Source organism: Ctenopharyngodon idella, chromosome 20 (genome assembly GCF_019924925.1).
Source record: "Ctenopharyngodon idella isolate HZGC_01 chromosome 20, HZGC01, whole genome shotgun sequence".
Classification (NCBI taxonomy): domain Eukaryota; kingdom Metazoa; phylum Chordata; class Actinopteri; order Cypriniformes; family Xenocyprididae; genus Ctenopharyngodon; species Ctenopharyngodon idella.
In genome coordinates, this window is record NC_067239.1 from 11,065,728 (window position 1) to 11,092,239 (window position 26,512).

The 26,512-nt window shown below is 39.6% G+C and overlaps 3 protein-coding genes across 7 annotated transcripts in view; 2 read left to right on the forward strand and 1 right to left on the reverse strand.

Annotated features, from left to right (window-relative positions):
- The window catches only part of LOC127502714 (DNA polymerase zeta catalytic subunit-like), an 845,784-nt gene that overhangs the window by 249,272 nt on the left and 570,000 nt on the right, over nt 1-26,512 (forward strand). The gene's annotated exons all lie outside the window — the stretch shown is intronic.
- Nucleotides 1-26,512, forward strand: part of LOC127502738 (uncharacterized) — a 237,575-nt gene that overhangs the window by 108,144 nt on the left and 102,919 nt on the right. The window lies entirely within an intron of this gene.
- Nucleotides 1-26,512, reverse strand: part of pum2 (pumilio RNA-binding family member 2) — a 129,877-nt gene that overhangs the window by 100,373 nt on the left and 2,992 nt on the right. The gene's annotated exons all lie outside the window — the stretch shown is intronic.

Consider the following 26,512-nt stretch of genomic DNA (forward strand, 5'->3'; position numbering starts at 1 on the left):
TTTCGTTCTTTCTTTCTTCGCTCAAGACCACCGAACAGACATGTGCGTTGGCTCTTTTGCCTCAGGCTGCCCATCGAGGCTTGTGCCAAGCCAACATCAAAGTTTGCCACCTTTTGACAAAAGTGGGTGGGGGGGGGGTAGTTTTACCTACAGTCACCAAACTCAGTACACATATTGTTCTCATTAAGCCGGACAACTTTCTAATTTACAGTCATTAGCTCCGACCGAAAGGAAGTCAGATATTTTGGTTTGAATGTGGATTTTTTTTTTTAATAAACAAGCTCTGAATTTTAAATTACTACTTCTAGGGGGTTTATTCGATTCAGACCAAACATTTTTTTGACCATGGTGCTAAGACATTGAAGATGTTAAATTGCAAATGGATATTGGATATCTTGAACGGTGTTTCCATGGCGAGAGATTATAGTAATGTCAAAAAAGGGAAACAGAATGACTAATTTCCTAAAAAAAAAAAAAAAACACTAAACTATTTATATATAGAATAAATACATTTTAAATAAACATTTTATTCTTTTTTTTCTAATTCAAAAAGCATGTGTACGTTAAAAATAGGCAGATTTGTTTGAAAAATGAATAACTGTCATACTACAACTAGAGGGCAGAATATACCTGTTTAAATGGGGTTGGATAAATCAAGCAATAGAGCAATAGTTTAGATAGAGGAAAAAGGTTTTTCATTTTTATTTTATATTGTATTTGCATGTATAATTAAACATTATCAAGACTACTTTATGATTTAGTTTTGTTGGTGTTTAAAATGTTAAATCTCAGTCTGTCTCTCTCTCTCCTTCCCCTCCCCCTTGCTCCCTCAGGTTCACTTGGGTGGGTGGGTGGGGGTGTGTGTGTGTGTGTGTGTGTGTGTGTGTGTCAGTTTCACCCTTGATCAGTTCTTTAACCCTTTTCTTGCAGACTCACTGTGCTTCAGAGTTTAGTGCCAACCCTAATCAAACACACCTGAAGCAGTTAATCAAGCCAGTTTATTTGTAGGCCACTGACAACTTAGTATTATATTATTAGTTTGATAATTAGGTTAATTAAAATATAAAAACACACTGCAAATCAGTTTTTGGTGACGGCCCGACGTGATAAACTTTTTGCGCTGTACTTTTTTTGTATACGCAACTACTTCAGTTTTTCTCATTTGACATTAGATTATTTTATCCTTGGAGTAATGGCTTCACAGCAATTGGTCATCAGAATGAGGACTCTTTTGAATGGATTAAAGCCGACCTTCTAACCACGGAGTGGGTAAGTCTGTTTTCATTGCTTCATGGCATGGTAGGGAAAGTCTCCATTTGCATGAATTGTATGAAACAGAGATTAGAAGTATCAGAATAATCTAAGTAGTCCCATTATTGTGAAATCTAAGAAAATTTCCCCAAATATGGATTGAAACATGCATAATGATCATGACCTGTTTACATTATGTGCCGAAAAGGTAGAACCTACACTGTACAAACTCAATAGAAAAGGTCTTAACATGGATGCTACTGACAATGAAATTTCCATTTGGTGGAAAAAAGTGGGTAGTAAGCAGAAGAAATCTAAACAAGGTGAAATCATTGAGGCTATAAATTACTTGAATGCCTCTACCTTATGCAATACAGTAAAAGATTTATTTGCAAAAGTTAAGGCTAAAAGTGAAGAGCTTTTCACTGCAGATTCTGAAGCACAAAAATCACAGGCAAAAATTGAAGACCTCCAATCTCAGCTAGACAAACTGCTAGTTGATCAGTTAGCCTTGGCAAAAAAAAAAAGTGTGAAAAGTACAAAGACATTATTGCAAATTTAGAAAACAAACTACTTTTGCAAAAAGTAATGTCTCCCAAAATGCTTAATAGCAATGGGAATAAAAAGCATATGCACTTCTTAGATGAGGCAACATGCTCTAATGATCCTGTATCAATTCAGACAGATGTATCAGGTGTTAAAACTCTGAAAAGTGTGCCTGTTTCAACCCTTAAGGTGATGCGGCACCCAAACGGTACAGAGTCAACCATTCTGCGTCCTTTAACGGTAACTGAATGTAACTTGTTTAAAGCAGAGGTCGGACCATTCCCTCTGAAAGGGCTGTTTGAACCATGGTGGAGACGGATTGTTAGTCGGAAACATGCGTTTGAGCTCAAACTGAAAGACATCTGGCAAATTGTTATCAGCTCAATTCCAGATGTACTGATCTATAAAGATACCACAGGGTTTGATGACAGCCACCATTGTGTAGTCAATGTATCAAAATGAGCCCGAGAGCAAGATCTTGAATAGACTGAAACAGTCTATGGTTGTAGTCTGTGGTTGTAGTCCTATTGGATGGGAATTGATTTTCAATCGGAAACAGAGTACTAAAGAAACGTTTGAGACATATGCAGAAAATATGTTTGAACTTTTTGAGGAGTATTCTGGAATTGAGGATGTTAACCGCAACAACGGAATTCATCTTGAATTACTGCTTAATAATGCAGGGTCACATGTACAGCAATCGCTCATGTGTGGTGCTTCTCCAGCACAAAATACATTTGAAGGTGTTGTGAGCTGGGCCACAAAAATTGAGTCACGTAAACAAATGCATTGTGAGGTAGCTGTGTTAAAATGTCATGAAAATCCTCCATCTGCAGGAGAATTCAGCCAGCAACACTGGGGCAAACTGAACAGATTCTGTAGTTCATGTCAGAAAACAGGCCATACAGAGGAAAAGTGCTGGTCACTGGGCAGAGGCAGACCTCCACCCTATTTCTTAAGACACAGACAATCACACTCTAATAACACAAACCAGCACTCTGCAAGTAACCAAAGCTCAAATGCATCTAAAACTCTTACTGAGCTAACAACTTTGGTCACGCAAGGACTTCAGCTATTAGTGCATTAGTGCTATTCAGCATTTGTTAGTGAGCTAGCAGCCCAATAGCAAATAGTTTAACATCTAAATTCATTGATCCTGTCTGCATTTTCAAAATTGTAATTGTGCATTACATGTTGTTTTCATACACAATAGTTGTTTGTGTTACTATGTGTACACATAGACTAATTGAGTTTATTCCATAAAAACACTTAGGTTAGGGGTTGTAGATGCTACATGCATACTAGACCATGTGACTTGTGTTAAAAGGAATAATTGTAATACTGGAATTTTTAATCAGTTTCAAGTTCTTTTCCCATTTTCTTTTACTTTGTTTCTTTTTTCCACACCTTTTCACAATCATCATGTGAACAGGGAGATATTTTTAGTGTTATTTTTCCTTCATTATATCCTGAGCAGCATCTCATTATTCAATTAAAATGTGCCATCTCTTAAGTGGATTATTAAGTGGAATACTATGAATTTAACTACATGTTGATACTGCCATAAAAAGTTGTAACCTTTGCAGACTTGGTTTGCAGATGATAAGTTTTCCTTTCATCAATTATCAAGTTACATTCACTCTGTTGCTGTTCTATCATCTAGGACTGTGTTGCCAATGAATGCCTTTTTCAGGGCTTGCTATTCCCTGAAAGTCATTTTCCATGAGAAGAAACCGACCACCACAGATACCAAAGATCTTACTCGGCAAATATGGACGTACACCTTGCTATATGGACAGAGTTCCTGACAAGAGGCTCCACATAATCACCTGACTAAGCCTACACCCGATGGGAGTAGGTGTTCTGTGTATGTCTTCTTAGCATCCTTGACGACGACAATCATCATCATTATTCGGTGCTACTATGCTAATGGAGATGCTTATTCACTGCACTCAGCCCTAAATTTTAAGGTCACAGATGTACCTCACAAAATTCCTGAGGTCCAACTGACCTGAGGAGGGATTTGTAGGGCTGAGCAAATATGGGTAGAACTCTTTACTGCCCTAGTACTTCAGAAATCCCTTTAAAAGGTATACATGTGAATTAAACGTGGCACAATGGCCTTCATCATCACAGTATGCTAATGCCTATCTAGTGCGAGGGATTCATCAATATGCTGATTGAGGGCTGTTGGGACACTCCAGGCACAGGATGGTTCTGTCTGGAGAGACAGAGTCGTTTACACCTCAATGACACATCTGTACCATTTGCTTCACATGACATATATGCTTTCAACTACATACTATTTATCTACTACTGTTTTCTAACATGTAACTATGTCATGTTTGGTCTCATCTGACAGCTTATAAACTGAACTGAATGGTAGTGTACTTAATGGAGACATTAAAGTATCCTAATGTACAATCTAGGTATTGCTTAAACATGCATTGAGGAGAATATGTTAATGTACTTCTCTCTCTCTCTTGATCACCACCCATTTGCCATATCTTTTGGTTTCCTGTCAGTTGGCTTTGGTGTTGGTATTCCACTCATGTATAACAATGCTTTGCTCAGGGTATAAGAAGGAAAGGTAACTGCTGTTCTGAGAGAAAGGCTTTAACCCTGCCACTCCCGCACACTGATGCGTAACCTCTTAATACAAGAAAGGCTTTTATGGCCTCTTCTGCACAGCAGTGCATTATTCGTTACAACTAAGTTTTCTATACAGTATGTTGTTCCATTCTACTGTCTGTATGTTTAAACATGTAACTTAATAAATAACTTTGCCTACTTTAAAGGTTTTGAGAATCTTTCCTTTTGTAACTGATAATGTTGAAAGCTAAATTGATTGTAACTTTCGTTATCTAAACGTTCAGGTTAAATCCTTCGTTTTCCTATCAGTTCTAAGAAAGACTTTTACCTTTAATGAATAAGAGGGGGAAAAAAACAACAACTTTAATGGAGTCAGATAAATAACTGAATTATGCATGTCATCCTTCAACTGCTTTTTGTTTCCGATTATTGGTTCAAAATAGCAGTGTAAGCTTTACAAAATGATAACTTCACACTCATTTGAAATTGAACTATGACACTATATCACTATTTTGACAGGACTTGAGTTACAATTCTTATTACCCGTCAACTGTGATTTCATGTATTGATTCAGACAAGACTACCTTTTTTTTTTTTTTTTACAAAGGAAAGTGTGTTTTGTAGACACGGGCATTACAGAAGGTCATGTGCTGTGTTTGCGAGCATCACATATGACGCATGTCTTTAAATTAGTTATTTATATAATTCTAATTTATTCAAAACCCATATTTACATAAATTTCACGATTTTATAAAAGTGGCTGTTTATAACAAACTTGTATAAGTGAGCAGAAAAATCTAGACACGTACCTTACTTTTACCCAAGACAGATATTAAAATCATCTTTGCCAGTTCCGTGATTTAGCTCTATTTATTAATTTTATATTATTTTTATTTTTACATCAAATACCAGCCATACTGAAATTAAATGAAAGCACGATTTTGGTGCATAAGATTGGTGCGCAAACAAAAGCTCAGGGAGGTCAAAAAAAAACACATGGAGAAGTGTTAGGGTAATACAACATCAGCAATCACAGACATTCACATTACACTGGATTAGATTTCTCAGAGTACTGTTGAGTTTGCACAAATAACAGTAGGTAGTTTGCTCTGGAATTTTTATAGTGGTTGCCTGAGAAAAACGCAAACATGGCAGATTAGGACGGTATTCTGCACTCATTTGAAATTGACTTATGACATTCTATGACATAAAATTCATCTACATTTAAATGATCTCATGGATGTGGCTATTGTGGTTTGTAATCATATGGGCACCAGCTGCTGCAGTAAATGTGGTCTGAATTTGACATAGACCTTTTATGTTTAACCGTTTTAAGTGCCTATTGTCCGCGGTGCACAGTTGCCCTGAAGCCACAGGGGTGGCGATGCCACCGGGCTTGGGCCCGTCATCGCTGCTTGCAGCTATATTTAGAGCCCGAGCACCGATGGTGTGAGGACCCAATTGGAATTGCTCCGTTTATTATTATTCTTCCGCTTCTTCTTCTCCCAAATGAAATCACATTTTTGAGGGCCTAAACATGCTTGAAAACTCATGAAACTTTGCACACGCGTCAGAAGTGGTGAAAATTTACATCTGTTATGGGTCTCAGAATTAGGCGTGGCAAAATGGCTCGATAGCGCCACCTACAATATTTCAACGAAGTGCCCCTTGCACCACGTTTCACGTACAGGTATGAAATTCGGTAGGCACATGTAACAGCCCAATCCCTACAAAAAGGTCTCCTGGTGCAAACTCTGAAAACCAACAGGAAGTGAGATATTTTGATTTTTGTCTGCAAAATTTGGGCAGTTTTTGCCACTTCCAGACGTTGTACTTTAACGAACTCCTCCTAGAGCTTTAATCAGATCAACATCATATTCGGTCAGTCTAATCTTAAGGCCTTTGTGACGTTAAATTGCAAAGATCTAGAGTTTTCGCTGAAGGGCGTGTCCGTGGCAGCCTGACAAATTTAGATGTTTCGCCATGAAAAAGGAAGTTTATGTAACAAAGTCCGATCTGCCCCAAACTTCACGTTTTATTAGAGTCCTGGCCTGAAGACATCTAAATGGCAATATTCAATTACACTCCTAGCGCAACCTGCAGGACACAGGAAATGACATCCTCGTAGAGATTTAACCAGATCAACATCATATGTTGTCAGTCTAATCTTAAGGCCTTATCGATGTTAAATTGCAAAGATCTTGAGTTTTCGTTGAAGGGCGTGTCCGTGGCGGCCTGACAAAGTCTGATGTTTCGCCATGAAGGAGGAAGCTGTTGTAACTCAGGCATACAATATCAGATCTGCCCCAAACTTCACATGTGTGATAAGAGTCCTGGCCTAAAGACATCTATATGCCAATATTCTTTAAGTCACAGTGCCACCTGCTGGCAACAGGAAATGGCATGTTTTACACTGTAATTCACTCCCTGAAACATTTTAATATGCCAAGAAGTACCAAACATACTAGAAACACATTAAACCATGCAACACTTGGCTGAGTGCTAATGTACGTGTTTAACGCCATGAAACAGGAAGTTGCTGTAACTCAGGCATTCACGAGTTCACACTTACAAATAATCAGATAGTAAACAGTATGAGTAGTAGTATGCGTATTTGGCGTGCTGTCCGAGGAGAGGGCTCCGAGCTCAGTATTTTGGCCCGAACCCAGAGTACTCCCCCCGTATTCTGGTTAGGAAAGTAACCAGGCAAGTGTGAGGAGACGGGGTGGTGGAGGGATGCTGTAAAACTGTCGAGGAATATGGGTGAGTCGACTGTGTCTATATATATATGCTTTCACTCATGCTGATTGGGTAGATATGTTGATTACTGATTGCTAACAGCTGGATGAAATGACGTGATGATTAGCCAGATTATTTGAACGTTGCTCCTCCCGAATTTTGTTAATAAAACATCATTTCACGAGTTCACACTTACAAATAATCAGATAGTAAATAGTATGAGTAGTAGTATGCATATTTGGCGTGCTGTCCGAGGAGAGGGCTCCGAGCTCGGTATTTTGGCCCGAACCCAGAGTACTCCCCCAAAAATTGCAAACCAATGCAGGACAGCAGCCGGAAACGTTACTGATGACCCCCGAAAATTGCACTGCATAGGCTGAATGTGCTGTTTGGAGGGTTAGGTTGAAGGGCCGGGAGAGTTCACGTCGTATGGATGAAGACATTACTGCTGTGGCAGTGAAGGTGAGTTTAGACATGGCTGAGCTCCTGCGGGAGCCGAGGCGACATCACTGCTGTGGCAGTGGAGAAATTGACCAGAAGAACTGAGCTCCTGCGGGAGCCGAGGCGACATCACTGCTGCGGCAGTGGAAAAATTAGCCAGAATAACCGAGCTCCTGCGGGAGCCGAGGCACATCACTGCTGCAGCAATGATAGAAAAATTCCATTGTATTGGAATGGTATTAGTTGAGTTGGATATGGTGGCTTTGCAGGTATGTGTGAGAGAACGAGCTGGAGCTGAAATTAGCTGATAGGTGTTCGTTGGGCTTCATTAATATGGAAGCGATTAGATCAGATGTAGTTCTTAAAAGCTTCTGATGGCCAGCGACCAAATGTTTGAATCTGATGCTGGGAGAGGCCTTTTTGGGTGGCTGTAGTTGCTGCTCCTATGCGGAATGGATTGTAGGATTCTAGGGGAGGCAGCTTGAAGAATGTAGTTGAGAGAGGTGTCAAGGAGAGTTTTTTAGTGGGTGGTTTATGGAAATATCAGCTCTGAATAATAAGGTACCGGGGTTGGGAATGGGTCCACCTCTGGTGCCGACAGCTTGAATTTCTAAGAGGATATGATGTTGCTGGCAACGGGGTTTGGTTCCAAGGCTGTAGCATTTGGTTGGATGGGCATCAGTGTTGTAGTAGACAGGGTGAACAGCGTTTTGCTTGTGGGACAGTGCAAGGAGGAAGAAAGGCCGGGACCGAGGCCGTTAGCGGAGGCAGCCTCACGCTCGGGTCGGCCCCTGGAGCCAGGGGAGGGATGAGGAGGTTAGAAAAGAGGGAAACTGAGAAAGGGAAATTGAGGCGTCTGGGCCTGCACCGTTAGCAGAGGCAGCCTCTTGCTCGGGTTGGCCCCTGGAGCCTGGGAAGGAACAGGGCGGTTAGAAAAAGAGGGAAGCTGGGGAAAATAGGACGTCTGGGCCTGCGCCGATAGCGGAGGCAGCCTCACGCTAGGGTCCAAAGTTGAACTGTAGACCAAAGACAAAAAAGAGAGGTAGGGTGAGAGATGGCGGGATGAAATGGCTGAGACGGCTGACCTTGCTCCGCTAGTAGAGGCATCCTCACGTTAGGAGGGAAGGCATTCACCAAGAGGGGTGGGCATTGTTGGATGGGGTGCGGCGCCGGCGAAAGCCGCGGTGTGTGGCTAAGCGGAGGGAGGAGGAAAGTGGGGAATCTGGAGCACGGCCCAGGCTTGCTGCTGCTGTGGCCTGATGCTTGTTTCTAGCGCATGAATTGAAGATACAAGAGTGACGAGATGCAAGATGAAAGAGTGACCTTGTGGAATTACTCGCATCATGAAGTTTAAGTAGCTGAGCGAAGACAGTAATTCCTGTTTAGAACAGTTTGGACTGCTTAGGAAGGTGGAAGCGAACATAAACATCCTATTGATTCCTTATGCCGTGAGGCCTGAAAATTAACTGTATTCGAGTTAAAGCCCAGAAATTCAGTGGACGTGGCTGGACCCATCGTTTTATCCGGGGCGATTGGAAACCTGAGCTCAGCAAAACTGTGCAGGGCAGAGAGATAAGATTATTAAACTTTGTACATATTCTTATTTTCTCGGAAGCAGCCTGAAATCCTTTAAACCTGCATATATTCACCTCTGACACGATGGTTTAATACTGTAAAGGATAGTACTGTTTGTAGTCATTGTTTGATGTTGAATGATCATCATAAAGCAAAGTACAATATGATTTAGATGATCGTTTGTTCTTTTAACTGTTGCTGGTTTGAGTCACAAGCACCTTCATTTAGTAAAGATCAAAAGAGACTCATTTGTAAATGACAGAGCTTTGCATAATAAAAATGTGCACCTTGAATTTATTAAATTGTGTTCAACAATCACTAAAATTTTTACCATGAACACGCTGCTTGTATAATATTGTTTATTTATATTTATTTATGTTGGTTTCTTTTCTATCCAGACCTGGAAATTACTCAAATTCCATACTTTTCCAAACTGCGTAAGAACCATCAACGTAATAGTTTATTCACTGGTTATCTGTCTAGATTTATGCTCGTTATAAAACAGATACAGATGAAAAGGGAACGGTAAGATTTATTTAAATCCATCAAAATAACGATTTGAAAAGAAATTTGTCCTACCAGTCTCTGCGTCTCTTTACCAATAGTGAAGCTGTGGTTGAAGTTACTTCACAACAGAAATACATATTATGATTCTAAGCGATTTTGTTGATAAATCGCAGGACAGCGATGACAATAAGTTCCGAGTTTCAATGATTCTGTCTGCGACCGTGCGTGCAATCTGAACGTCATATACGAGTATATAACAGCTGTTTGCGTGTTTAAACCACAAGCGGCACGTTAATTTAGAACGGCAAACTTTTACAGAAACGGTTTAAAACGTGAATTCCCCCGATCAACATTGATACAGATGGCATAACTGTGGAAATTGATTCAGGGGCAGAAAACGAGAAAGATTTTAACTGTGCTTTTGCAGGGTTGAGCCGATGGGGTGGAAAGTGTGAGTTGGCTGGGACTGAATCTGCGCTGCGGCGTGGCTCTGGTTTGCTGAAGGCCTGCTGCGGCGGCCTGATGCTGGAGGAAGGCCCGTTCCTTCACGGGAAGAGGCGGTATTGCCCGAGACTCGAGCTTGGTGCTCGACTGCCTTGTTGTCCATTTCTTTATGGCAGGAATGATAGAATGGGCAGGACTAGGAAAATACACGGAAGGAGATCGCGGATGTTTCGACTGCAGTGACGAGAGTAGGCCTCTTGGCATGCAGGGACCCGTTTGTTTGGGCTAACGCCCCCACGAGACGGATCGGCGGCGGTGTTAGGAGGTGTAATTGCTCCTAGTAAGGCCAGAGGATTGTGGCAAAGATTCCTTGAGAACGAAAGATTCTTCATCGGACACAAAGAGATTAATTTCGGACATGGTGGGAACTTAGGGCGGGTCAGATGCTGTAAAACTGTCGAAGAATATGGGTGAGTCGACTGTGTCTATATATATGCTTTCACTCATGCTGATTGTGTAGATATGTTGCTTACTGATTGCTAACAGCTGGCTGAAATGACGTGATGATTAGTCAGATTATTTGAACATTGCTCCTCCCGAATTTTGTTAATAAAACATCACTACAATGTCCGATTTGCTCTAAACTTCACATGTTCGATAATAGTCCTGGCCTGAAGACATCAACATGGCAATATTCAGTTACGGTCAAAGCGCCACCTGTTGGCAGCAGGATAGTGTGCCATTTTGAAATGACTTTCCCATAATTCTCCTGTATTTACCTGCTTACATGCATGTCGCCCACTGTTCACCGTATTCCTAAAGCCAACGGGTGGCGGTGAGCCCGGGCGCGAAGGCCCTTTCATCGCTGATTGCAGCTTTAATTAGGGCCCAAGCCCTGTAAAGGGTGAAGGCCCTATTGTTTTCTTTGGGATTATTATTAGGGCCCAAGCCGAAGGCGAAGGCCCTATTGTTTTCTTTAGGATTATTAGGGCCCAAGCCACTGGTGGCGCAGGGCCCTATTATTTTTCTAAGGATTATTATTAGTATTAGGGCCAAAGCCCAAAGGCCTGAAGGCCCTATTGTTTTCTTTAGGATAATTTTTTTTTTTTTTTTTCCCCGACTATTCGGGCACTTTTGGGGCCCTTACCATGCTCAAAAACTCATGAAACTTTGCAAATACATCGGAACCCGCGGCCATCAGGGCCGGGCAGAAGCTGGTACCCGGGCGTGGCAGGGGGGCTCGACAGCGCCCCTTTAAATGGGCTTCGAAAACTTGGCCATATATCAAACACACTTGCATGCATTAGTATGAAACTCGCTACACATATAGACCTCATCGGGCCTAACAACTTTTATGCTTCCAGCTCAACAGGAAGTCAGTTATTATGGGTTGTTTGAAAAACGCATGCTCTGGAATTTGATATACTCCTCCTAGGCGATTATTCCGATCACCACCAAACTCGGTCAGCATGAAGTCAAGACATTGATGAAAAATTGCCAGCGGATTTTTGATATCTTGAACGGTTTGGCCGTGGCGAGACAACAAATTTACGGCGAGAAAAGTGAAACACGAAATGTGTTATAACGACTGCATACATTGATTGATTTTTATGAAACTTCAGCTTTGTGTTTGTTATAGGAGGCTGATCACATGGATGTGACTATTGTGAGTCAAAGTTATAGTGCCACCAACTGGCAGCAGGAAGTGTGTCACTTTCAAAATGCTTTGAGATCACCCTCTTACTTTCACCCGATTTGCTTCAAACTTCATCAGAATAATGTCAAAACATGGCAGATGCAGACCAGTGAATGTATGTGTGATATCTTAAATATTGTTGCCATGGCAACAAGTCAAACATTAATAATATTCTTGGGTATTTTTGAGGCTCTTAACATGCTTCAAATTGCATGAAACTCGACACACACATTAATATTGTCATCCAGTAGACATGGGCAAAGCCTTAGAAACGGGCGGGGAGCAGGGGCTCTACAGCGCCACCTTTTGACAAAAGTGAGGGGGTTAGTTTAACCTACAGTCACCAAACTCGGTACACATATTGGTCTCATTAAGCCAGACAACTTTCTAATTTACAGTCATTAGCTCCGACCAACAGGAAGTCAGCTATTTTGGTTTGAATGTGGAATTTTTGTATAAACAATTTTAACTACTCCTCTTAGGGGATTCATACAATCGCCATCAAACTTGACGACAAGACACTGAAGATGCTATAATGCAAACAATTATAGGATATCTTGAACGGTGTTGCCATGGCAACAGTTTGAAATAAGAACAAAAAGGGAAACAGGAAAAGACTTATATTTACTAACCATGGAATTATACATCCTTTAATTCAATATAAAATATAAATATTATAAATAAACACATTTTAATTAAATTTTTCATTTCAATAAGTATGTGTAAGTTAAAATTAGGCAGATAACTGCTCTTTGATTAAAATAATTCAAATAATATTCAAATGTCATATAGAATAAGCACTAGAGGGCAGCAAATACCTATTTTTAAACATGGTTGAGAAAACAGTTTTTACAAAACTTTGTTTTCAAACACTGTTTAAAAGGTATAATTATTCAGTGGGTAATTTCTTTTGATGCATATATTTAGACATTATCAAAGACTAATAGATTTTATTTTTTATTTAAAATGTTGAATCTTCTGAAGCAACTTACTGATAAAACAGTCTCTCTCTCTCACCCTCTGTGTGTGTGTGTGTGTGCGTGTGTACAGTCTTGCAGGTTTAACCCCTTCATTGCTGTTGTCCTTTTTCGAATAGGAAATGTCTTATGCAAATTTATAGAAGAGAAGGCCTAACAAAATTAAGGTAAAGAACCAGTTCATTTGTAGTTCACTGACTATATAGTTTTATATAATTAGTTTAATAATTGTTAATAAAACATCTTTAATAAATTCATCTGATATTCATCTGAAATTCATCTCATATTTTTAACAGCGAATGATAATTTTACTATAAATAGTTTTGGTTAGTATTACATTTAAATGTATATATTAAGAGATTATCAAGTACTAATTTCTGTCACAGTATAGATTTTATTCTTATTGTTTAAAATGTTTTTGAATAATCTGACTCAACTAACTGGTCCTTAAATGTCACTCTGCCTCTGTGTGTGTGTGTGTGTGTCTGTGTGTGTGTGTGTGTGTGTGTCTGTGTGTGTGTGAGTGAGTGTGTGTGGTGGTGGGGGGGTGTCAGTGACACTTTTAATGGTTTAGAAAAATATATTAAAAACCTTAAGACAAATACTGGACTTAGATTAACAGACTTAGAAAATGTTGAGCTGCAAAAGAAAACTTTGTACTCATTTCAAAGCAACCTATGACACTCTATGACATGAAATTCATCTAATTTTAAATGATTTAATGGATGTGGCTGTTGTGGTTTGTGATCATAGGAGCATCAGCTGCTGCAGTAAATGTGGTGTAAATTTGACATAGTCCTTTTATGTGTAACTGTTTTAAATGCCCATTGCCCGCCATGTACAGTTGCCCTGAAGTCACCGTGGTGGCGGTGCCACCGGGCTTTGGCCCGTCATCACTGCTTGCAGCTATATTTATTTATTTATTTTTATTTATTTTTTTTTTTGTCATCCGGGGCTTTTTGGGGACCTTAACATGCTCAAAAACTCTTGAAAATTGGCACACACATTCGAATCTGCAGCCATTAGGACGCCACAGAGGCTGGTACCTGGGAGTGGCAGGGGCGCTCGACAGCGCCCCCTTGAACGGAGTCCGAAATCTTGGTCTACATATCAAACACGCTTGCACGCATTAGTATGAAACTCAGTAAACATATAGACCTCATCGGGTTATACGCCGGCTCAACAGGAAGTTGGTTATTATGGGTTGTTTGAAAAACGCATGCTCTGGAATTTGATATACTCCTCCTAGGCGATTAATCCGATCACCACCAAACTTGGTCAGCATGAAGTCAAGACACTGATGATGAAAAATTGCCAGCGGCGAGGCAACAAATTTATGGCGAGAAAAGGGAATCAGGAAGTGTGTTATAACTTTTACATACATTGATTTTTATGAAACTTCAGCTGTGTGTTCGTTGAAGGAGTCCGATCACATGGATGTGACTATTGTGTTATAGCACCACCAACTGGCAACAGGTGGCAACTGTGTCACTTTCAAAATGCTTTGAGATCACCCTCTTATTTTTACCTGATTTGCTTCAAACTTCATCAGAATAATGTCAAGACATGGCGAATATAGACATGTAAAAAGAATTGTGATATCTCAAACACTGTTGCCATGGCAACGCATCAAACTTTAATATTCGTTTTGGGTGCTTTTGAGACTCTTAGCATGCTTCAAATTGCAAGAAACTCGATACACATGTGTTCCAAGTGTTTTTTGACCTCCCTGAGCTGTTGTTTGCGTAATAATCCTATGCACCAAAATCATGCTTTCTTTAATTTCAGTATGTGTAGTATTTGATGTAAAAATAAAAATAATATAAAATTAATAAATAGAGCCAAATGACGGAACTTGCAAAGATGATTTTAATATCTGTCTTTGGTAAAAGTAAGGTATGTGTCTAGACTTTTCTGCTTACTTATTCAAGTTTGTTATAAACAGCCACTTTTATAAAATCATGTGAAATTTATGTAAATATGGGTAGTCTTGTCTAAATCAATACATGAATTCACAGTTGACGGGTAATAAGAATTGTAACTCAAGTGTCATTTAGAAAAGTAGTCCAGTCCAAATAGTGATATAATGTCATAGTTCAATTTCAAATGAGTGTGAAGTTATCATTTGCAGTGTGTTTTTATATTTTAATTAACCTAATAATCAAACTAATAATATAATACTATGTTGTCAGTGGCCTACAAATACACTGGCTTGATTAGCTGCTTCAGGTGTGTTTGATTAGGGTTGGCACTAAACTCTTAAGCACAGTGAGTCTGCAAGAAAAGGGTTAAAGAACTGATCAAGGGTGAAACTGACACACACATACACACACCCACCCACTCCAGAGTGAACCTGAAGGATTAAGGGGGAGGGGAAGGAGAGAGAGACAGAGACAGACTGAGAAGATCATTTTAAACAAAAAAAATAAAATAACTAAACTGACAGAAAGTGGTCTTTGATAAATGTTTAAATATATCTGCACATACAGTATAAAATAAAAAAAGTATTGCTCTATCTAAACTATTGCTCTATTGTATGATTTATCCAACCCTGTTTAAAAATAGGTATATGCTGCCCTCTAGTTGTTACTCTAAGTATGACATTTATCCTTTTTTCAATCAGATATAATCTGCCCTATTTTTAAATTACACACGCTTTTTGAATTGAAAAAAAAATGAATAAAATGTGTTTAATTTAAAACATTTGTATTATTCTATATATAATTTAATTGTTTTTTTTGTTTTTTTGTTTTTTTACAGAAAATATGAGTCATTTCATTTCCCTGAATCGAATAAACCCCCTAGTAGTAGTAGTAGTTTAAAATTGAGAGCTTGTTTATTCAAAAAAATCCACATTCAAACCAAAATATCTGACTTCCTGTTAGTCGGAGCTAATGACTGTAAATTAGAAAGTTGTGCGGCTTAATGAGAACAAAGTGTACCGAGTTTGGTGACTGTAGGTAAAACTAACCCACCCACTTTTGTCAAAAGGTGGCTCTATAGAGGCCCTCCTCCCCGCCCATTTCTACAGTTTTGCCCATGTCTACTGGTTGACATCTGACGTGTGTATTGAGTTTCATGCAATTTAAAGCATGTTAAGAGTCTCAAAAGCATCCAAAAAGAATATTAAAGTTTGATGCATTGCCATGGCAACAGTGTTTGCGATATCACAATTATTTTCAAAGGTCTACATCTGCCATGTCTTGACATTATTCTGATGAAGTTTGAAGCAAATTGGGAAAAAATAAGGTGATCTCAAAGCATTTTGAAAGTGACACACTTCCTGCTGCCAGTTGGTGGCACAATAACTTTGACTTACAATAGTCACATCCATGTGATCGGCCTCCAACAACAAACACAAAGCTGAAGTTTCATAAAAATCAATTCATCATCCGAGTTTGGTGGTGATCGGAATAATCGCCTAGGAGAAGTATATCAAATTCCAGAGCATGCGTTTTTCAAACAACCCATAATAGCGGACTTCCTGTTGAGCTGGCGTATATCTTAGAGCATGAAAGTTGTTAGGCCTGATGAGGTCTATATGTGTAGCGAGTTTCATACTAATGCATGCAAGCGTGTTTGATATATGGCCAAGTTTTCGAAGCCCATTCAAGGGGGCGCTGTCGAGCCCCCCTGCCACGCCTGGGTACCAGCTTCTGCCCGGCCCTGATGGCGGCGGGTTCCGATGTACAGGTGCTGGTCATATAATTAGAATATCATCAAAAAGTTTATTTATTTCACTAATTCCATTCAAAAAGTGAAACTAGTATATTACATTCATTCATTACACACAGACTGATATATTTCAAATGTTTATTTCTTTTAATTTTGATGATTATAACTGGCAACTAAGGAAAATCCCAAATTCAGTATCTCAGAAAATTAGAATATTACTTAAGACCAATACAAAGAAAGGATTTTCAGTTGGCCAAGATTTCTAAAAAGTATGAACATGAAAAGTATGAGCATGTACAGCACTCAATACTTAGTTGGGGCTCCTTTCGCCTGAATTACTGCAGCAATGCGGCGTGGCATGGAGTCAATCAGTCTGTGGCACTGCTCAGGTGTTATAAGAGCCCAGGTTGCTCTGATAGTGGCCTTCAGCTCTTCTGCATTGTTGGGTCTGGCATATCGCATCTTGTTCTTCACAATACCCCATAGATTTTCTATGGGGTTATGGTCAGGCAAGTTTGCTGGCCAATTAAGAACAGGGATACCATGGTCCTTAAACCAGGTACTGGTAGCTTTGGCACTGTGTGCAGGTGCCAAGTCCTGTTGAAAAATTAAATCTGCATCTCCATAAAGTTGGTCAGCAGCAGGAAGCATGAAGTGCTCTAAAACTTCCTGGTATACGGCTGCGTTGACCTTGGACCTCAGAAAACACAGTGGACCAACACCAGCAGATGACATGGCACCCCAAACCATCACTGACTGTGGAAACTTTACACTGGACCTCAAGCAACGTGGATTGTGTGCCTCTCCTCTCTTCCTCCAGACTCTGGGACCCTGATTTCCAAAGGAAATGCAAAATTTACTTTCATCGGAGAACATAACTTTGGACCACTCAGCAGCAGTCCAGTCCTTTTTGTCTTTAGCCCAGGCGAGACACTTCTGACGCTGTCTGTTGTTCAAGAGTGGCTTGACACAAGGAATGCGACAGCTGAAACCCATGTCTTGCATAAGTCTGTGCGTAGTGGTTCTTGAAGCACTGACTCCAGCTGCAGTCCACTCTTTGTGAATCTCCCCCATTTTTGAATGGGTTTTGTTTCACAGTCCTCTCCAGGGTGCGGTTATCCCTATTGCTTGTACACTTTTTTCTAACACATCTTTTCCTTCCCTTCACCTCTCTATTAATGTGCTTGGACACAGAGCTTTGTGAACAGCCAGCATCTTTTGCAATGACCTTTTGTGTCTTGCCCTCCTTGTGCAAGGTGTCAATGGTCGTCTTTTGGACAACTGTCAAGTCAGCAGTCTTCCCTATGATTGTGTAGCCTACAGAACTAGACTGAGAGACCATTTAAAGGCCTTTGCAGGTGTTTTGAGTTAATTAGCTGATTAGAGTGTGGCACCAGGTGTCTTCAAAGTTGAACCTTTTCACAATATTCTAATTTTCTGAGATACTGAATTTGGGATTTTCCTTAGTTGTCAGTTATAATCATCAAAATTAAAAGAAATAAACATTTGAAATATATCAGTCTGTGTGTAATGAATTCACTCCACATTTACTGCAGCAGCTGATGCTCCTATGATCACAAACCACAACAGCCACATCCATGAGAATGTATAAATTGAGATGACTTTCATGCCATAGAATGTCATAAGTCAATTTCAAATGAGTGCAGAATATCATCCTAATCTGCCATGTCTGTGTTTTTTCCTCAGACAACCTTTATAAAAATTCTATCAAAAATTACGTTATTTGTGCAAACTCCACTGTGCTCTGAGAAATCTAATCCAGCTTTAATGCGAATGTCTGTGTTTGCTGATGTTGTATAATCCTAACATTTCTCTTCATGTGTTTTTCACCTCCCTGAACTGTTGTTTGTGCACCAATCTTATGCACTATGCATGCTTTCATTTAATTGTGTGGTATAAGATGGGAAAAAAAAAAAAAAAAAAAATTAAGAGCCAAATCACAGAACCTGCAAAGACAATTTTAATGTCAGTCTCAGGTAAAAGTAAGGTCTAGATTTTTCTGCTCACTTATGCAAGTTTATTTTAAACAGCCACTTTTATAATCATGTGAAATTTACTGAAACAGGGTTTTTTAATAAATTTGAATTCTATCAATAAATAATTAAGTTAAAAATTCTAACTGTAATTGTAAAAAAATAATAATTGTAACTCAAACAACATTTAGAAAACTAGTCCCGTCTGAACAGTAATATAGAATAGTTATATAGTGATATCATGGTTCAATTTCAAATGTGTGAAGTTATCATTTGCAGTTCAAAATTTTTATAAGTTCATCAATAAATGGGTAATTAGTAAAAGGGTTAAAGACCACTAATCAAGATTGTAATACACACTCACACACACACACACACACACACACACACACACACACACACACACACACACTCACACACACACTCACACACACACTCACACACACACACTCTCACACACACACACACACACACACACACACACACACACACACACACACACTCACACACACACACTCACACACACAGAGACTGAAGGAGTGAGAGGGGAGGAGGAAGGAGGGGGTAGGGGGGTTTGGACAGAGAGAGAGAGTCTATGTCTGTGTCTGAGTGTGTCTGTGTCTGTGTGTGAAAAATCCACATTCAAACCAAAATATCTGACTTCCTGTTGGTCAGAGCTAATGACTGTAAATTAGAAAGTTGTCCAGCTTAATGAAAACAATAAGTGTACTGAGTGAAGTGACTGTAGGTTAAACTAACCCCCCCACTTTTGTCAAAAGGTGGCGCTGTAGAGCCCCTGCTCCCCGCCCATTTCTAAGGCTTTGCCCATGTCTACTAGATGACAATATTGATGTGTGTGTCGAGTTTCATGCAATTTGAAGCATGTTAAGAGGCTCAAAAATGCCCAAGAATATTATTAAAGTTTGATGGGTTGCCATGGCAACAATATTTAAGATATCACAAATACATTCACAGGTCTACATCTGCCATGTTTTGACATTATTGTGATGAAGTTTGAAGCAAATCGGGTGAAAATAAGAGGGCAATCTCAAAGCATTTTAAAAGTGATACACTTCCTGCTGCCAGTTGGTGGCGCTATAACTTTGACTCACAATAGTCACATCCATGTGATCGGACTCCTACAACCAACACACTGGTGAAGTTTCATAAAAATCAATCAATGTATGCAGAAGTTATAACACACTTCCTGATTCCCTTTTCTCGCCATAAATTTGTTGCCTCGCCACGGCTAAACCGTTCGATATCAAAAATCCACTGGCAATTTTTCATCATCACTGTCTTGACTTCATGCTGACCGAGTTTGGTGGTGATCGGATTAATCACCTAGGAGGAGTATATCAAATTCCAGAGCATGTGTTTTTCAAACAACCCATAATAACAGACTTCCTGTTGAGCTGCCGTATAACTTAGAGTACGAAAGTTGTTAGGCCCGATGAGGTCTATATGTGTACCAAGTTTTATACTTATATGTGCAAGCGTGTTTGATATATGGACCAAGTTTTCGAAGCCCATTCAAGGGGGCGCTGTCGAGCCTAAAGAAAACAATAGGGCCTTCGCCCTTTGGGCTTGGGCCCTAACAACAATCCTAAAGAAAACAATAGGGCCTTCGGCTTGGGCCCGAATAATCCTAAAGGAAACAATAGGGCCTTCGCCCTTTACAGGGCTTGGGCCCTAAATATAGCTGCAAGCAGTGATGACGGGCCAAAGCCCGGTGGCTTCGGGGCAACTGTACACTAACATGAATGGAAAGCAAATGTTAAAACTCTGTAAAGGTTTAGGGATATACATAATTAATGGCAGAACTAGAGGAGATACATTAGGTACATTCACTTATTGCTCCAGATTAGGAACCAGTGTGGTTGATTATTCAATAACAGATATTGATCCAAATTTTATTAATGCCTTCACAGTCAGACCTTAGCTCCCGATTTCTGATCACTGCCAAACAACGCTTTATCTGAAACCACCATGTGAAAGGACCAACACTTTTCCACTAGAATCTGAAAAACTGTTTCCTTTGAAACCTAAACTGAAATGGAACCAGTCCAGCTCTGAACAATTCCAAGAAAACATGAACAATCCTACTATATTAAAAATGCTGGATGACTTTATATCCACTAATTTCACCTTAGATGTTAATGGGATAAATTTAGCAACAAAAAAAAAACTTAAATTACATATTCAAAACATTGGCAACTCTATCTAACATTAAACGACAACGCAAAAGTAAAACAAATCAACAGACAATAAGAAAGGATGTTTGGTTTGATGATGAATGTGAAAGTCTCAGAAAAGAACTAAGGAGACTTTCTAACAAAAAGCACAAAGATCCATCCAGCCAGACATTACGGCTTACTTATTCTGACTGTCTGAAAAATTACAAGAGACTATTGTGGAACAAAAGAGAAAATTATTTTAAAACCAAAATTGATGAAATTGATGAATCAGTAGATCAAAATACTTTCTCAAATCTACATAAAAAACTCGAAAAACCCAAATCAGAAATATCATTATAGAGTGGCACAATTTAGAAATCTTACTTCAAAAATCTTTATCAAAAAATTGAACATACTGACCTTAACCAGCCTCAGTGTAAAATAAAGAAAACACTTGTAGACTTGGAGAAAACAATTAAAAATTATCAAAATCCATGAGATAAATTTAACAATATCTGAAATAACAGAGCATATTAAAACTCTTAAAGAAAACATGTGGCCAAGATGACGTTAGCAATGAAATGCTTAAACTCAGCAGTCCCAGCATGAATAAAGCTCTAGCCAAATTATTTAATCTGGTTTTATGGTCCGGTAACTTCCCTGAGATCTGGTCTGAGGGACTGATCACCCCCATATTTAAAAAAGGTGATCGATTTGACCCCAATAATTATCGCGGCATCTGTTTGGGCAGTGCTTTAGGAAAACTGTTCTGCAGCATCATAAACAGCCATACTGTCACACACATCTCCACACACAACATTTTAAATAAAGCACAAATTGGATTTTTACCAAAACAAAACCATCAAGGACAATCAAAGGAAAATATTTGCATGTTTTGCAGATTTTAAAAAAAGCATTCGACTCAATTTGGCATGACAGTTTACTGTACAAACTCCTACAAATTGGCATCAGCGGGAAAACTTTTGATACTATACAATCCCTGTACACCAACAGCAAATGTGCGGTGAAAATCAATAACCACAGAACAGCGTTTTTCCGGCAGGGACGGGGAGTGAGGCAGGGATGCAGTCTGAGTCCGACTCTTTTCAACATCTACATAAATGATCTGGCATCAGCGCTAGAGCGCTCTACTGTCCCCGGCCTCACTCTACACCACACAGAGGTCAGATGTCTGCTGTACGCGGATGATCTGGTCCTGCTGTCCCGCACACCTGATGGTCTCCAGCAAAGCCTGTCCCTGCTGGAACAGTACTGTCACAAATGGGCCCTGACAGTCAATCTGGACAAAACCAGAGTAATGGCGTTCCAGAAAAAGGCCAGATCTCAGGGAAACAAACACCAATTCACTTATAAAGGCCAGGTCCTACAGCATAGCACCAGCTACTGTTATCTGGGCATCGACATCAGCGCTTCGGGAAGCTTCAGTCTGGCTGTCAAAACACAGAGCGAAAAGGCTCGGAGGGGTTTTTATGCTATAAAGTCACGATACGGTCACTTAAAATTACCCATTAAAACTTGGATAAAATTATATAATTCAATAATAAAACCAATTCTTTTATATGGGTGTGAAATTTGGGGACCAGTACTAAATTTTAGAAATTGGGATAAAACTTCAGTAGAAAAACTACAATTGGAAATCGGCAAAAACCTTTTATTCTCCTTATTAGTGGCTTGGGCCCTAATAAACGGAGCAATTCCAATAGGGTCCCAATAATGTGTATCTCAGGCCCCAATGATGTTTATCAGGTAACACCACATCACATCTCTTGCACGTCACACTCAGCTGTTATAGCAGTCGATGCCAAACAACATGCCAACTCTGCACGCTTTCTGCATGCATGCCGCGCAGCTACTGACAGTTGTTTGAGACGCATAGAAAGTGTAAATTTAAAAAAAATAATACAGACAATTAACTAGTGATGCACCGATGTATTGGCTGATTTTGGATCAACTTAAAACAAATTGCATAATTCTATGTTTTTCTCTGGGTAAAACAATTACAGTACCTCACAGAAGTGAGTACACCCCTCACATTTTTGTAAATATTTATTATATCTCTTCATGTGACAACACTGAAGAAATGACACTTTGCTACAATGTAAAGTAGTGAGTGTACAGCTTGTATAACAGTGTAAATTTGCTGTCCCCTCAAAATAACTCAACACACAGCCATTAATGTCTAAACCGCTGGCCACAAAAGTGAGTACACCCCTAAATGAAAATGTCCAAATTGGGCCCAATTAGCCAATTTCTCTCCCCGGTGTCACGTGACACATTAGTGTTACAAGGTCTCAGGTGTGAATAGGGAGCAGGTGTGTTAAATTTGGTGTTATCCCTCTCACTCTCTCATACTGGTCATTGGAAGTTCAACATGGCACCTCATGGCAAAGAACTCTGAGGATCTGTAAAAAAGAATTGTTGCTCTACATAAAGATGGCGTAGGCTATAAGAAGATTGCCAAGACCCTGAAACTGAGCTGCAGCACGGTGGCCAAGACCATACAGTGGTTTAACAGGACAGGTCCCACTTAGAACAGGCCTCGCCATGGTCGACCAAAGAAGTTTAGTGCATGTGCTCAGCGTCATATCCAGAGGTTGTGTTTGGGAAATATGAGTGCTGCCAGCATTGCTGCAGAGGGGTCAGCCTGTCAGTGCTCAGACCATACGCCACACACTGCATCAAACTAGTCTACATGGCTGTTGTCCCAGAAGGAAGCCTCTTCTAAAGATAATGCACAAAAAAGCCCGCAAACAGTTTGCTGAAGACAAGCAGACTAAGGAACCATGTCCTGTGGTCTGATGAGACCAAGATAAACTTACTTGGTTCAGATGGTGTCAAGCGTGTGTGGCGGCAACCAGGTGAGGAGTACAAAGACAAGTGTGTCTTGCCTACAGTCAAGCATGGTGGTGGGAGTGTCATGGTCTGGGGCTGCATGAGTGCTGCCGGCACTGATGAGCTACAGTTCATTGAGGGAACCATGAATGCCAACAGAGCATGATCCCCTCCCTTCGGAGACTGGGCCGCAGGGCAGTATTCCAACATAACGACCCCAAACACACCTCCAAGACGACCACTGCCTTGCTAAAGAAGCTGAGGGTACCTAAACCCTATTGAGCATCTGTGGGGCATCCTCAAACGGAAGGTGGAGGAGCGCAAGGTCTCTAACATCCACCAGCTCCGTGATGTTGTCATGGAGGAGTGGAAGAGGACTCCAGTGGCAACCTGTGAAGCTCTGGTGAACTCCATGCCCAAGAGGGTTAAGGCAGTGCTGGAAAATAATGGTGGCCACACAAAATATTGACACTTTGGGCCCAATTTGGACATTTTCACTTAATGGCTATGTGTTGAGTTATTTTGAGGGGACAGCAAATTTACACTGTTATACAAGCTGTACACTCACTACTTTACATTGTAGCAAAGTGTCATTTCTTCAGTGTTGTCACATGAAAAGATATATTTACAAAAATGTGAGGGGTGTACTCACTTCTGTGAGATACTGTAAATACTTTTTAAAACAAAATGAAACACAATACAGCAGGACTCGACAATAAGGGCTGCCCAGGGTCAGAGTGAATGACGCTCGGACAATTGATGGAACAGTCATTGTTCTGATCAGGACAGTGTTGCATCTTCACAAAAGTTTATCTTTTGCATGTGTTTTTAAAGGGTTAGTTCACCCAAAAATGAAAATTGTGTCATTAATTACTTACCCTAATGTCGTTCCAAACCCGTAAGACTTTCAACACAAATGAAAATCTTTTTTAATGAAATCTGTGAGATTTCTGTCCTTCCACTGACTACCTATGCAACTGAAACTTTAATGCTTCAAAAAGTACATAAAGAGATTGTAAAACTAATTCATATGAATTGAGCGATTTAGTCCAAATTTTCTTAAGAGACAAGATCGCTTTATATGAAGAACAGATTGAATTTAGGCTTTTATTCACATATAAACATTCATCAACTCACACATCAGTTGTGGTAAAGGGAAGCTCAAGCAGTTTCGGTTGAGCTTCTCTTTATGTTCACTGATCAATGTTTATTTGAATAAAAGCCTTAATTAAATCTGTTTATCATATGAAGTGATCGAGTCTCTTCAGAAATTTTGGACTGAACCACTCAATTCATATGGATTAGTTTTAAGATCTCTATGAACTTTTTAAAGCATCAAAGTTTCAGTTGTGTAGGCCGTCTACTGAGAGACAGAAAGCTCTCAGATTTCATCAAAAAGATCTTCATTTGTGTTTGGAAGATGAACGAAAGTCTTACGGGTTTGGAAAGACGAGGGTGAGTAATTAATGACAATTTTCATTTTTGGGTGCATTTTTCGAGTGTGCAAATACTGAATTGCGTTCTCTTTCATTTCACTTCTAAAGCCTGGGAAACACAAAGCCAACTTCAAAGAACTAGCACAGATGAAAACCGACGGTGTTGTCGCTTCGCGTCGGCTGCGTCTGTACCAAAAAGCTGCGCTTGAACACACAGCACAGACTACAGCCGACTGCAAACTAGCACATGCATTCTGCGCCTGTGTGTAAGGAATTAACTGTCTATATCAGTGGGTATCAATAGTCTATATTCATCATTCAAAAGAAGAAACCAAAAACAAGGATATACGAGATCTACAGAGATATGAAACGCAAACAAAGCAGCACTTGCTTACCATTTTGAATATCAGTTATGTTGATAACTTTCTTCATTTTAAGCGGCTCATGTTGTTATGAAAATATTTGCGTTTTGGAATGCTCAGGTAGGATAACACAATTTTAGACCAGCCTTCTGTCTTGACCTTCTGTCTTACTCTCTTTCATCACTTTTGCTTTAATTCTCGTGCAATGACTTGTTCGATAAACTGAATATCCAATCAGAGTTCTCACTCTCACCAACGGCCCCGATTCAACATGATAAAATCGGGCAAACTGCTGCGGACGTGAGCCGACGTGAATTGAGTATGCTTGTAAACATAATCGGTTATGTCTTTTAAATGAACGTAAACAGTTGAGAAATAAAACGCTTGTGTACCAGTATATAGGATCTGTGCAGCTAACATTCCTGCTCTGCTGCTGTCTGTTTTAATGTTAATCAGACAACAAAAGTTGTCTCTCACTCACAACTCTTAACTAAATAACTTTTGTAACTTTAATAATTATTAATGTATATTTAATTTATACAACAAAAAATATATTTTACATTTGATTACTTTATTTCTGTATCTGAAAACTACTGTTAGACTAACCTGAAAAGCACTGTTTATTTAAATTGCATCTTTGTTCTGTTGTATTTTTGTATTTATGTTGGCCTGTTGAATGTTAAATGGACCCAATTCATGTTCAATAGAAATTATTTGATACAGCAATAAACTAGCTAGTTTCCTAGTGTCCCTACAATGAGCATTATTTGACATTTAAAAATAGTATATTAAATAAAATAAAAAAACTTCATTAAATTATCAGATTTCAAATTGTCTGTTTCCCCCACAATGTAAGAAGTGCATCATCTCACTCTCCAAATAAGCACCCTGTCGAGTCATGGAGCTGAACTCTTCTGTTGCACAAGAAAAACTCAGCGACAGAGGAAACTGGTATATATTGTGATGTTCTGTGGTGTAGTCACAGCAGACATCTCTGGACATACCGTTTGTATACTGTATGAATACTTCTGGCATTTCTGTCACCGGTTTTGATGTTATCGTTGTGATACATTAAGAGTGACGCAAAAGACAATTTTAAATCCAATTCGAGCAGCCAGAGCCTTCAGACTAAGACACATTTGTAAAAATCTGATTGGAATCGCATTTCAAACCACCTCCAAATGTGGGTTGAATCAGATTTGAAAGAATCTGATTATGTAGTTTTTTTTTTTTTGCTGTCCAGACTT